The 12,509-nt window shown below is 55.3% G+C and overlaps 1 protein-coding gene across 7 annotated transcripts in view; it reads left to right on the forward strand.

The window, feature by feature from the left end:
* The window catches only part of furina (furin (paired basic amino acid cleaving enzyme) a), a 109,232-nt gene that overhangs the window by 12,685 nt on the left and 84,038 nt on the right, over nucleotides 1-12,509 (forward strand). The window lies entirely within an intron of this gene.

The raw sequence follows: 12,509 nt of genomic DNA on the forward strand, positions 1-12,509 counted from the left end.
AGGTGTACGCGCGGGGGCCAGATTATCCCGTCAACAGATGGGTCCCCCCAGACCGAATACCCAATCTGTACATGTGTAGGGGGGCTTTGAACTAAGGATTACAGAGTGCTTGTGAGGAAAAGGAAGAAGAGTGTAAATTTGGGTGGGATGTGGCAGGCTCGTCTAGTCTCAGGAAAAGCGTGTCTGGTCGAGACGCTTTGTCTGCGTTTCCTTCATTCAGATTGAGGACGAACCCCATGAATAATTAAGCTTTCCTTCTTGTCTGTCCTTGAGCATTGAGGGGTGGGTACGCAGCAAATCAGGGTTAGCCCAACCCTGTTCCTGGAGATCTACTGTCCTGTAGGTTTTCACTCCAACCCTAATTTGACACACCTGATTCTACTAATTATATGCTCAAAAAGATCTCTAACTCAAATAACTTTGTTAGGGTTAGAATAAGAGAACCTACAGGACTGTCCAACTCCAGGAACAGGGCTGGCCAGCCCTTGCTGTAAATGAAGGGTTTTCCATCTAAGGCCTGGGTGCTGCTGGAATCCGTGCTGTCGTCTACAGTAATGTATTTACTCGAAGCAGAAGTGGAAGGATCCTGTTTACAGGGCGATTGCTTCTCACTCCCCCATCTTATACAAACCTCTTCAGCTTGACACTAAACTTCCTCCGCTCAGTCAAGTGGCTTCACTGGAGAATTCATTAAATTTCGGATGATCCTGCATGCAGTTTCTCGTGAAATTACGCACGTGAGAGCGCAACATCCTGTGATGCAGGTGGGGGGTGGTGGAAACGCAAACTTTAAGTGGACGTACAGTCAGATGTTTACCCTGACGTCTGCCTCCTGTTGATCTCGTGAGTATGTGTTATGGTGAGCTCTGCGCACCGTGCTGGCCGCTCGGCTGTAATTGGCCGCGCTGTGTATGCCCTGTGTCACGTCAAGCACTTGTTAAGTAGGACCTTTCAAGTTTGCCAAATATTTTCGACGCGCCGCTCCACACTGAGTCACGAGGACCGTTCCTCTGCTCCACCCGCCCGGAGGAAGGGGTCCCTGCATTCAAACCTGGATTTTCCATGGAAACGCGACCGAAAGCTAATCTCTGTGCCACTGGGAACAAGCTGGGCGCACATGAAGGGAGCAGCAGGGGATTACATAGCCAGTGCATGGTGGGGGGGGGAGGATTATGTATGCAGATTGAAGGAAGGCGGTGTGGGAATTTGTTATGGACCCCAGGGTTAGCGCCCATCGTCTTTGCAGTAAGAGCTGTGGGACTGCTGATAGGCTCAAGCTCAGAATAACATCTCCCCAAGGGGGCGCTTGCTCAAGAGCGGCGTTCTTTAAGTGCCATTGGAGTCTCTTGGTGTTAGGGGAGTGGAGCTGGAGCCGACCTGTCCGAATGACACGGTGTAAGGTATGGGTCGCGGCCCCTCTCTGGTGAGCCCGGGGGAGCCGGTAGCTCAGGTGCGCGTGCGATGGGCCAGCTCCCTTTTATTGGAATGGAAAGCTCTACCTGAATCCCTGGCAGCGCTGAGGTGTGATTGGCTAACACAGAGTTGGATGAGCCAAGGGCCCTCTAGTGCAGTGAGTACACACAGTAGTAGTGGGGGGAGGGGGTGGCCTTATTGGTGCCCTCCCTCCTTCAGGGTGTGTCTGACAGCGACGGTAATTGGACATTTTGCTGTGACACTAAGACAGCCTTATGTGCGCTTCCTTTTCCTTGTGAGCACTACATCTTCTGTTCCCGGGAGCAGCCAGATGCGCCCCCCCCCCCCCGCCTGCGCTCCTCAGCGTGACAATCGATACGTGATTAGTGGCCGCATTGAGACTGCCGGGCTTGGCGCTCACCATCGCTCCATTTGTCCCAAGGAAAGGCGGGCTGTTGATCGAATGTCACGTGTGGCTGAAATTTGGCCGCAATTTGGCAACTGTCAGAACATAATCACAAAATGAAGGCAGTTCTGGCGCTTATTGGACCGGGGAAGCGAAAGAGCCTTTGTGCGATGCCAAGATTGCATGTTCATTCATATAATGCAGAATGCAGCCTACGGGAGAGAATTGGCAGCAGATGACCGCTCCAGTTGATATTACTCAAAAGGGAGGCCGGCCTGAAAAGAGCCCGTCGTAGTTCAGCTGCTTTCCTTTTAGAGATGAGTAACTTTACTGCAGTCGCTGCCTTGGCCCCTGAATAATGTTTATCTTGAGCCCCGAGTTCTTGCTGAACCAATTTGTCACGGCGGGGGATGAAGGCGGCGCGGCGAGGCGGCAGGCAGCCGGGCCCTCGGCGGCAGCGGAGAGCGAGGGTTTCGTCACGCCGCTCGCGCTCCTTTCAGCGCCGGGCCCCGTCACACACACCGAGCCCCGTCACACACCGAGCCCCGGGGTTTTTCCTCCAAACTCTCCGGCCGGCGCAAGACGTGCGTCACTCATTTTCCATCGCCTGTTTGGAGGGGCCGCCGGGCGTTAGTTTCGGTCTTGGTGCCAAAAGGGTGCCCTTCCTCCACTTTCCAGTTAACACCGCCCGGGTTCCTGTGTGCTGGAGGTGAGCACAGCCCCTGCGCCCTCACTGCATCCGTTCGTGCGAATATTCAGGTCAAACCCCTTTTTTTTTTTTTTTTTCTTCTTTTTTTTTTCCGCTGTCATTAGAGCCGTGTGCCTTTCCCAGTACGGCGGCGTACCACGTTGGTATGACAGCAGTTACCGCAGTGTAAACCGCCGGGCGGCTTCATTTGCGTCAGTCTCGCCGAGCGCCCACCGCCCCCTCAGGGGGAATATCTTTCTCGGCTGGAGTGGTTTTCTACGCACTTTCACTTACCAACAGGTCGATGGCTCCCGGCAGCACCTGAACCTGCTGACGTTGGGGAAGTGCGAGGTGCTGCGCGCCCGGGCGGGGCTGTGCGTGGAGCGGCCGCCTGACCTTCCGCCCGTGTCTCTCAGCGACCCGGCCCGCCGCCCTCCATCGCGTAGCCCAATCGTGTTCACGGCCACCGGTTCCGTCGGGCCAGGCCTACGACCCGGTGCGCCGATGTCCTCCGTCGCAGAGCTCTCCCGCTAAAATGCCCCGTTAAGGAAATCAAACGGGCCAATGAGCCGGCAAGGTGCCTTGTAAGGGGATCCAGCGCAACCCCCCCGTGTGATAAATAAGCCCTTTAGATTATGCTGATAAGCAGAGCAGCAAATGGATTAATAAAAGCTGGCTGGAGCAGCGGAAGGTTTTGAACCCGGGCCTGAGGCTGGGAGAACCAACCCCCCCCCCCCCATGTAATAAATGAGCCCTTTTGATTATGCTAATGAGCAGAGCAGCAAATGGATTAATAAAAGCGGTGCATGGTTTCGAACCCGGGCCCGAATCGGTTAGGACACCCTCCCCCCGTCCCTTCCCCAGGGGCTTTGGACACTTTCCAGACGGCACATCTCATTATCCCCCAGCCAGCCTGGCGTGATTCATGACCGTCCTCCTGCGCTGGGGCTGCCGCCTCTGCTGGAGAGCGTTGAGGCTGCTCCTGCTGCTCACCTTGCGGAGAAGCCTGACTGAGACTGGTCCTGCTGCTCACTTTGCGGAGAAGCCTGACTGAGACTGGTCCTGCTGCTCACTTTGCGGAGAAGCCTGACTGAGACTGGTCCTGCTGCTCACTTTGCGGAGAAGCCTGACTGAGACTGGTCCTGCTGCTCACTTTGCGGAGAAGCCTGACTGAGACTGGTCCTGCTGCTCACTTTGCGGAGAAGCCTGATTGAGACTGGTCCTGCTGCTCACTTTGTGGAGAAGCCTGACTGAGACTGGTCCTGCTGCTCACTTTGCGGAGAAGCCTGACTGAGACTGGTCCTGCTGCTCACTTTGTGGAGAAGCCTGATTGAGACTGGTCCTGCTGCTCTCCTTGTGGAGAAGCCTGATTGAGACTGGTCCTGCTGCTCTCCTTGTGGAGAAGCCTGATTGAGACTGGTCCTGCTGCTCTCCTTGCGGAGAAGCCTGATTGAGACTGGTCCTGCTCTCCTTGTGAGAAGCTGATGAATGTCCTGATCTCCTTAGCAGAAGCCTGACTGGTCCTGCTGCTCACTTTATGCAGAAGCCTGATTGAGACTGGTCCAGCTGCTCTCCTTGCGGAGAAGCCTGATTGAGACTGGTCCTGCTGCTCTCCTTGTGGAGAAGCCTGATTGAGACTGGTCCTGCTGCTCACTTGGCTGAAGCTGATGAAGGTCCGCTGCCATTTGGAGAGCCTGATGAGATGGTCCTGCTGCTCACTTGGCTGAGAAGCCTGATTGAGACTGGTCCTGCTGCTCACTTTGTGGAGGAGCCTGATTGAGACTGGTCCTGCTGCTCACTTTGCGGAGAAGCCTGATTGAGACTGGTCCTGCTGCTCACTTTAGGGAGGAGCCCGAGCGCGGCGCTCAGGCCTGGCCACATCTGCTCGGCTCGCGTCGACTGGGAATGGAGCGGAACTCCGCCTTTTCCCGCAGTCGTGACTGGCCCTGGGATTGGCTAGTTTTAGCGCTAATGCTTCCATGGCGTGCCCCGGGCCGCCACACGTGTTTATGCCATCTCCAGCCCATTGTTAGCGCCACGCTCAGATCAAAGCGCTCTTTACGATCCCGCTTTTGACGAAAACAAGGCTTTGGGCTCTGGCCTGGGTCCGGGGGAGAATTCCACAGCTGTGTAACCAGCCTGTTACTTGCGTGCCTGCAGGTGTCTCATTGAAGTGCCGTGCAGGCGGGATCGCACGCCGCAGCTGAGGGTTTTTTTTACGAGGCATTGTCCCGGGAGAGCACGCCACCCCCCCCCTCCCCCCCCAGGCCCACGCGACGTGGCAGCTTCGAGTCCAAGGCCCAGACGGCGCCCTCACCTCTGCCAAAAACGAACCCCGTCGGGCCGGAAGAGCGAACGCGGGGACCGGGCGCTGGTGACGTCAGCTCCCCCTCCCGCTCGCCGTCCTCTTCCTGGCGCTGCGCGAGCGTTTCCCCCGGTGCCGCGAGGTCAGGGCGGACAGACGAGCGGCCCTGCCCCGGCTGCGCTGCGATGTCACCGCGAGGAAGGAGGGTCGTGCCGGAACAGTCCGGACCCCGAAGCGTGCTCAGTGTTCCAGCGCGCGCTGAGATTCCTGCTCTGGGCGCGCTCAGTCCGTTCCAGCAGCTCCTTTCAGCGAGATAGGGCGGCGTGTATCACAGTGGGTAAGGAACTGGGCTTGTAACCGAAAGGTCGCAGGTTCGATTCCCGGGTAAGGACACTGCCGTTGTACCCTTGAGCAAGGTACTTATCCGAAATTGCTTCAGTATATATCCAGCTGTATAAATGGATACAATGTAAAATGCTATGTAAAAGTTGTGTAAGTCGCTCTGGATAAGAGCGTCTGCTAAATGCCTGTAATGTAATGAGACGATTACCGCAGTGTGAAACGTGTTTTCAGTGCACTTTGACGCGGCGAAACTCTTTGGCGCTTTGGCTTTACTCTTGATTAAAATTGTCTCGCGTTACAAATGACTGTTATTTCGGTGCGACTTCCATACCTCCCTTGCATATTGAACTCATAAGTACTACCTTCCTAATTACAGGCCTGGGGTACTTAGAGGCAGTCGAGGCCGGCGTGCCCTGAGGTGGTGGGATGACATCGATTCAATCTGGGCTCTTTTGATTCGGCGTCCTTACGCTCCCGACAGCCGAACATTGAAGCGCCTTGTTTGGGTTTTTTTTCCATTGACAGGCTGCCTAACTGCGGCATGCTGGATGTCTGCCTGTTTTCGAATAATTCAGTGGCAGTTCTGTGAAAGGGCCCAAACCACTCCGGCAGACTTCCCCGTTTTCGGCGGAGATTTCTTGCTCTGCTTTTTCGCTGAGATAAGGGTCCTTTATAGTACCGCGCGAACAAACACGGCCCGTTTCAGGAAACAGGAAGTTTGTCAGTAGACGAGCGCTTCATCGTCTCTGACACATGCACTTCAAAGCGAAAATCCCATCAATACTCAGAACTGGGCCACTTCCTTTGTTCTTGTGGTTTAGACTGTGACGATGGCGCTAATGGGTTGCTTGAAGAGTTCCTGTGCGGAGGGAGCGGGGGCTCGAGCTTGAGTGAGTGTCATGCGTCTGTCTTATTAAAAGCAGCAGCTTTGTCAAAGGTATAATTAGACTGGGAGCCTCTGGCTGTGTCCAGCGGTCCGATTCTGCGCTTCAGAAGACACTCGGCATTCTGTTCAGAATATTGCGCCCCTCTGTAGAATACGCCCCCTCAGATGAGACTGGCGGTGCTCATTTCAGTGGGCAGTCGAGGCTGGGGGGGGGGGTCATGTGAGCGCTGCGGTCTTGTGACGGCGCATAGGAAGCGCTCCGCCCCCCAGCACATGTTCGCTAAGCTGAGGCGGGGAGCTCGGGTAATGAGGATTGGTGGGAAATGCAGTTTTAAAGGCACCGCTGCAGAGTGCAGGCAGGCCTGTGAAGCCCTTGGGCAGTAGCGTGGTAGAATATTTCCACTTCAGAAGTCATGGTGAATGTTTCGCGCAAAATGGTGGCGAATTGTTAAAAAATGAAATGAGTAATTTCTCCTTTCGTTGTGGAGAGCGTGAAACCCTGCGTGACCGCCTTTCTCCACCGGACTGAGACGGCGCTCCGGTTCCTGACCCCCCCCTCGTCTCCTTGAGCCCCCGCCACCGTGCGGCTTCAGATTGCCCTTTTGGAAACGTTCGGGTGAGGGGCCGGCGGGGCGGCTGTGCCAGGCCGTGCCAGCGTGCCGCCCGGCTCTCAGGGTGGTGCCAGGCTGCACAGAAGAGCGTCTGTGCGGAGATGTGCCGTACCTGCAGAGCGGGCCGTCCGCCACGCACAAGCCAGCCTTTCTCTGCCCGCTGCCCGAGGAGGAGGCAGGACTCCAGCAGGCCTAGCACTGCACACAAGCACGGCTTTGTGTGGCTGTACCAACGAGCATACACACATGCGCACGCGCGCGCACACACACACATACACACACACACACACACACACACACACACACATACACACACATACACACACACACACACACACACATACTGGTTTACACACACACACACACACATACACACACACACACACACACAGACACAGACACAGACACTCACTGGTTCGCCCCTACACGCACACACACACACACACACGCTCACTCACTGGTTCACCCCCCACACACACACACACACAGACACACACACACACACATACTGGTTTCACCCCGCCACACACACACAACACTACTGGTTACCCCCCCAAAACACACACGCACACACACACACTACTACACACTGCCACATACAGGTTTACCCACTCACCCAAGCACATATCGGGCACGTACGTAAGTACACATGGAGCACACCCCCACACGTACAGAACACACACACACACGCACGCCGTGGGATACTGCACCGACTTCAGTGTGCGCATATTTGCTGACCCCTCCCCTCTTCCTGGAAGAAAAGATGAATGGCTTTTTGATGGATTCCCATGCATCAGCCTGGATATGATAATCCTGAGAGCCATTTAAAAATACTTCCATAACCATGGGAACCGTTCGCAGTAAATGTTCCCAACTTTCCAACAGCGCCGTGCTCAATGACTGCCAGTACAGTGCCGTTCTAAAAGTGATCTGCGGTCTTTAACCCTTTCTGCTTCGTTTGCACTTAATGTGGAGCTTAAAGCTCTGGAGATTTATAATGAGGACAGCTAATTTGCCCGGATTCGTCTCCCCGAATGCGTGAGAAGTGGGCTGATTTGGCTGATGCGGCCGGGTTCTCTGGGGCTGTCTGAGGAGGGGGCCTCACTGCCGGATTGCCACACTTTCACCTTACCGCATCCAGAACTTGAGACTCCGTCGCTGTTGGGGTCTTAAGTATCCAGGAAAAATATTTATGAGTCAAAAGTAGGTGGAGGTTTTAGAAAGAACATGGAGGAAGTTTGTATGGGCAACAAGGTGTGTTGTGATTCATGCCGGTTCAGCTTTGTGTGGGTTGCTGTTGCATGTTTGCGGTCGTCTTACCTTGAATCTTCTCGTATTGCACAAGCCGAAGCGAGGCGACGCTGCAAACAGTTACCCGGAGATAAATATTGCATGCTTGTTTACGGTGGTTTTGCAACTCCTTGCGCAATAAAGGCGGCTCATCAATCTTTAACAGCCACGGGCTCTCCGCTGGGCTGATCCCCTGCTCTCCCATCCTGCCCAACAAGATCTGACGAGCCTAACGGAGCGTGGCCTGGAGCCGCGCGGCTGAGGGCGGTTCCGGAGCGCGTTAGCGATACCGCCGCGACGGGCCGTCGGCGTTGGCAGAGAGATCCCCCCCCTCCCCCCCGCCGCCGCCCCCTCTTTAGCCCGATAGGGCCGGCGGAATGCCTCTGTGGACCGCCCCCCGCTCCGCCGACACCGCCGCTCGCCCGCTTATTTTAGGAGAAAGCTGAAGAGCCCCAGGGACGCACTCGACGTGCCCGTCTGCCTGAGAGATGTGCCGGGGGGGGGGAGGGAGGGAGGGAGGGAGAAGAAAGAGGGCATCGCCTTAATGGCTGCCGAGCCACAAATCATCCTCCTTATTCAATTGCGCCTATAAAACCTTAAGTGCAATTTCAGCTCAATTAGCCCAGGGAATAAATAACGTCAATCCCGCGGACCGGCGCGTCGGGGTTGCGCTGAACTAGCGTCCGTCCGTCCGTTTGTGTCATTCGGTGCTTCCCTCTGCGTCTGCCGGCTCGGTGCTTCCCTCTGTGTCTGCAGGCTCGGTGCTTCCCTCTGCGTCTGCAGGCTCGGTGGTGTCGGGGTGCTGTCTGGAGGCGAGCCGCGTCTGTGCGTGCGCGAGCGCCTGTTTGGGAAGGGAGATGACGCGGGAGTCTTGTGAAGTTTGTCTCCGATTGCTTTTTCTTTTTGTCGGAGGCTATAACTAAGTGCGTATGTGTGCCTGCTATCAGCGATCAGTGGCGTTTCTGCTTTTTAAACGGAAGCGATTAAAATAGTACTGTGGCTAAACTGTGAATACCGTAGTCGCAAGATTAATTTAGACTCGCCGGATTTTATCACATGCAGTCTCCCCCGAGGGACGGCTCTTGTTTATGAAGGACTTCCCATTCCCCTCGTGGTTTTCTGTTGATTAAAGTCAGCTCAGCGCTCATTGGTGGCCGCTTCTCCCGAACAGGATGGGCCCTCATTAGTGTTCTTTCCTGACAAAATCATGCCGCAGAACAGCAAACTAGATGGGGAACTAAACACAGGGAACAAAATGGCAAACTAGCAAAGCTTCCCCATTCAAAAGGTGAAACGATGACTTTGGTAGCTTGCTGAAGCACGGCGCTCGCCGAAGGCAGCCGTATGGGTGATGCGTGGTAAACCCGGCTTCAGCCTTCAGTCCCGTCCGTACCCACCCCCAGGTCCGCTCCGTTTACACCCCTCTGTTCTTCATCAGCCATACTTGAACCTGAGATATTTGCTCAAATGTTTGCGGTAATTCATTACAGAGGCTGCTGGAAATGTTCTGGAAGGTTTTCAGGACGAACCGCAGTGTAAACAGTTTACTGACATGTAATTTGTCATGCCGTACTCCGGTTGTGTTTAGTTAGCGCTGGTGTTCCACGGTGTTCGTAGTTCAGACATGCAAATGTGCTGGTTGGGAGTCTGTGCTGGTGCCCTGTTGATTCCGGGTGGAATGCTCAGATTCTGAGCTGATTCCGCTCAGGTCCACAGCTTTCTCAGTATACCTGTTGGGTGTGCAGAAACAAAATGCCCTTCTCACCGTCTGCTCTTTACTTCAGCAGCTTCAGGACAGTGCTTGAAATTGGCTGGTTCCAGATCTTGCAGAATAGTGAGTTGCATTTAAGGAGAGTACCCTGACCTTTGAAACGTACACTTTTCGTTTGAAAGTTTGCCTTCTGTCGCAAGCCTCCAGACTTTCGCATAGAAACGCGAAGCGGCGGCGGTCCTGCGGAGCGTCCGAGCCGCCCAGACTGCGCCGGTGACGGAGGAGTGCGGTCGACCGCGCCGTCCTACCTGGAGGAGCGGCCTGGCAGCCGTGAGCCGGGCGTGACGCAACCGTCTGCAGCCGAGCCTTTCCAAACAACAACACTTATCCCCCAAATTGGCGGGTCTTATCCCTCCGGTCGGTCAGCAGAGGCAGCTGCTCTCAACCTAGAAGAGGTGAACACCCATGTCGTCAAGAGGCCCAGAACGCTCCTTTCATCTTCCGGCCCCGCTCCGAGCAATTACACGGGCCGCCCCCGATGACCGACCGCGATGACCCGGCCAGGGTGAAGGATGGCCTACCACAACCCCCCCACCCCCCTTTTATGGAGGTGAACTGCAGACAGGTCAGAGGGGTCTGTAATCAATGCCAGATGCTGCTGGTATGGGCTAATGTACCCTAAACCCGCCCCCCCCCCCCCCCCCCCCACTCTCTCAGGAGACCGTCTGTGCCCTGAGCGTTTAATGAAGCCCGCCCCAGTCTGGGGCTGCTGGGGGTGAGTTCATCAGATCGGCTGCGTCGTTTCGCCGGGGCCCTCGGTTCATTTGTCAGGGATTTGTCTGCCGACGCCCACTGCCCTTCAGTCAGTCCAGGGGATGAATGCAGAATGGATAAAAAGGAGCGGTAATTACACCAGTAGATTAGAGGTCCTGTGGAGACGCTTCATTCCTACACACCCTGTGGCCATGCTCCTGAAGGGTCGAGACTTGTGATTGGCCAGTATTAAGTTTTAATCAACGCCTAAAGTGGCCACTCTGTTGTGTCATGTAGTTTTTATTTTATCTTATCCATCATGCCTTTCATGCGTGGGGAAGGCGTAATTGTTGTCTCTTGTTCCTTGGCAACCTGCAGCGCTTTGCGCTGTTGTTCCCTTGAGGCCTGACTGACGGGTCCGCGGGCCGAGAGGGCTCTCTTCCAAACCGGTGTCGGAGGCTTGCATTTTTGAAGTCTCAGCCCCTCCCCCTGAGCAGACCGAACGCTTTGCCCTCTTACTGTGGCTCAGACAGCAGATTCCCACTGCGGCTGCCCCAGAGTTCCGTTCTGTCCCTGTCCCAGCTCTCGCGCCGCCCTGGTGCGCAGTCGCGGAAGTGCGCCGACCATCGGCCTCGGTGCGTCTGTTTCTCGCAGTGCTGGGCCGTGTCACGTGTGCCTTCTGCGAGAAGCTCGTTAAGTCTGGCCGCCGGGTGCACGGCCGGCACAGAGGGAGGAATGCGATCCCGGAGCGCGGTTTTACGGGGACTGTTAATGGCGTCTCTGCGAGCAGAGCCCGCGTGATTGGTGGGGCTTCTCTTGGCGCTGGGTTTGGCAGCAGGGGCTCTGTAGGGTCTCTCTCTGCCGTGAAAAGTGCCAGGCTTTCTTCTGACAGCTCGGAGGTCCGGTGTCATGCTTTTTTCATTCGGCTCGCAGCCAATGTGTTCCAGACACCTTTGTAATTATTACCAGGTCTGATCCTCCAGTGTGAGCCTGACAGGAAGAGGCCTGGCGTCCGGGGGCGAAAGCGCGACTCCCATCCTTCTCTTTGTTTGCCTTGCAAATGGCGCTGATCGTTTTGGTTTGCAATTTCCATGGCTGTCAGGGTCACAGGCAGTGCAGCCCCTTGGAAAGTAAATATTAGCGACCTTGTGAATGTGGGCTAATCCTCATTGATCGTTCCCTTCTCCGAAATGCCTGGTGCCCCAAGCTGATGACTGTACTTTCCCCTCGATAAACATGCCCTTCTTGCCCCATCCGTGGAATCTCTGTTATTACTTTACGAAATGACTCCGTAGAAGCCGGTGGGTAATTATAGCTGGAAATAGTCTTACGGTAATCAGCAGTACTAAGGCAGAAAAACGGCCTGTGTTTAATGTGTCTGTGTTGGTACCTGGAGCCTGTTGGCACTGTGGGCGAGCAGCTGAAGCAGCGTGGGCACTCCAGCCAGGGGAGAGCGAGCGCTGGACTGGGCCTGTGCCGCACGTGGGCTGCCGCACGTGGGCAGCCGAGCCTCCGTCCTAAAGCCTCCGCCCGACCGACGCTCCGAACGGGCCCGCTGTTGCCACGGCGAAACGGCGGAAGCGTCCGCTGGCATGTCTCCCACCCCGCGCTACATTCCAGCCGCGCTCAAGTGCTCTTTTAAATGCAGCTCTTCATTACTTCTGCAGGACGCCCACGGTAGACTCTGCTTTAAACAGTCCCACCAGTGGCTCCATACCACGGCAGTTGATCAGAAAAAGTTACGCTGAGATCAGTTGGAAGACGCTCACTTTAAGAGACGGCTAACAGCGTCAACCTCTGTTACTTTTCTGAAACCATTTTTGGATCCAGACTGTAGTCCTCTCTCAACTCTCGCATCTATTGGCCCGCCGTTTCTGTTTTAGCCATGAGCACGTGGGAACATTTCAGTAGGTTTTATTTTTACAGTGACATGAAATGAGCTCAAAATAAATGGTGCATAAAGCGGTTTCATAGCTGGTAACAGAACCAGTCCTTTGCTGCTACATAAAGCAGTGCGTACACGAACAGTCCGTGTGCTTTTCACAACCTTGCGTGTTCGGAATAGGTCCTCCTCTTTGATAGGGTGCTAAAGCAAAAAAAACAA

This window comes from Anguilla rostrata, chromosome 5, assembly GCF_018555375.3.
Source record: "Anguilla rostrata isolate EN2019 chromosome 5, ASM1855537v3, whole genome shotgun sequence".
Classification (NCBI taxonomy): domain Eukaryota; kingdom Metazoa; phylum Chordata; class Actinopteri; order Anguilliformes; family Anguillidae; genus Anguilla; species Anguilla rostrata.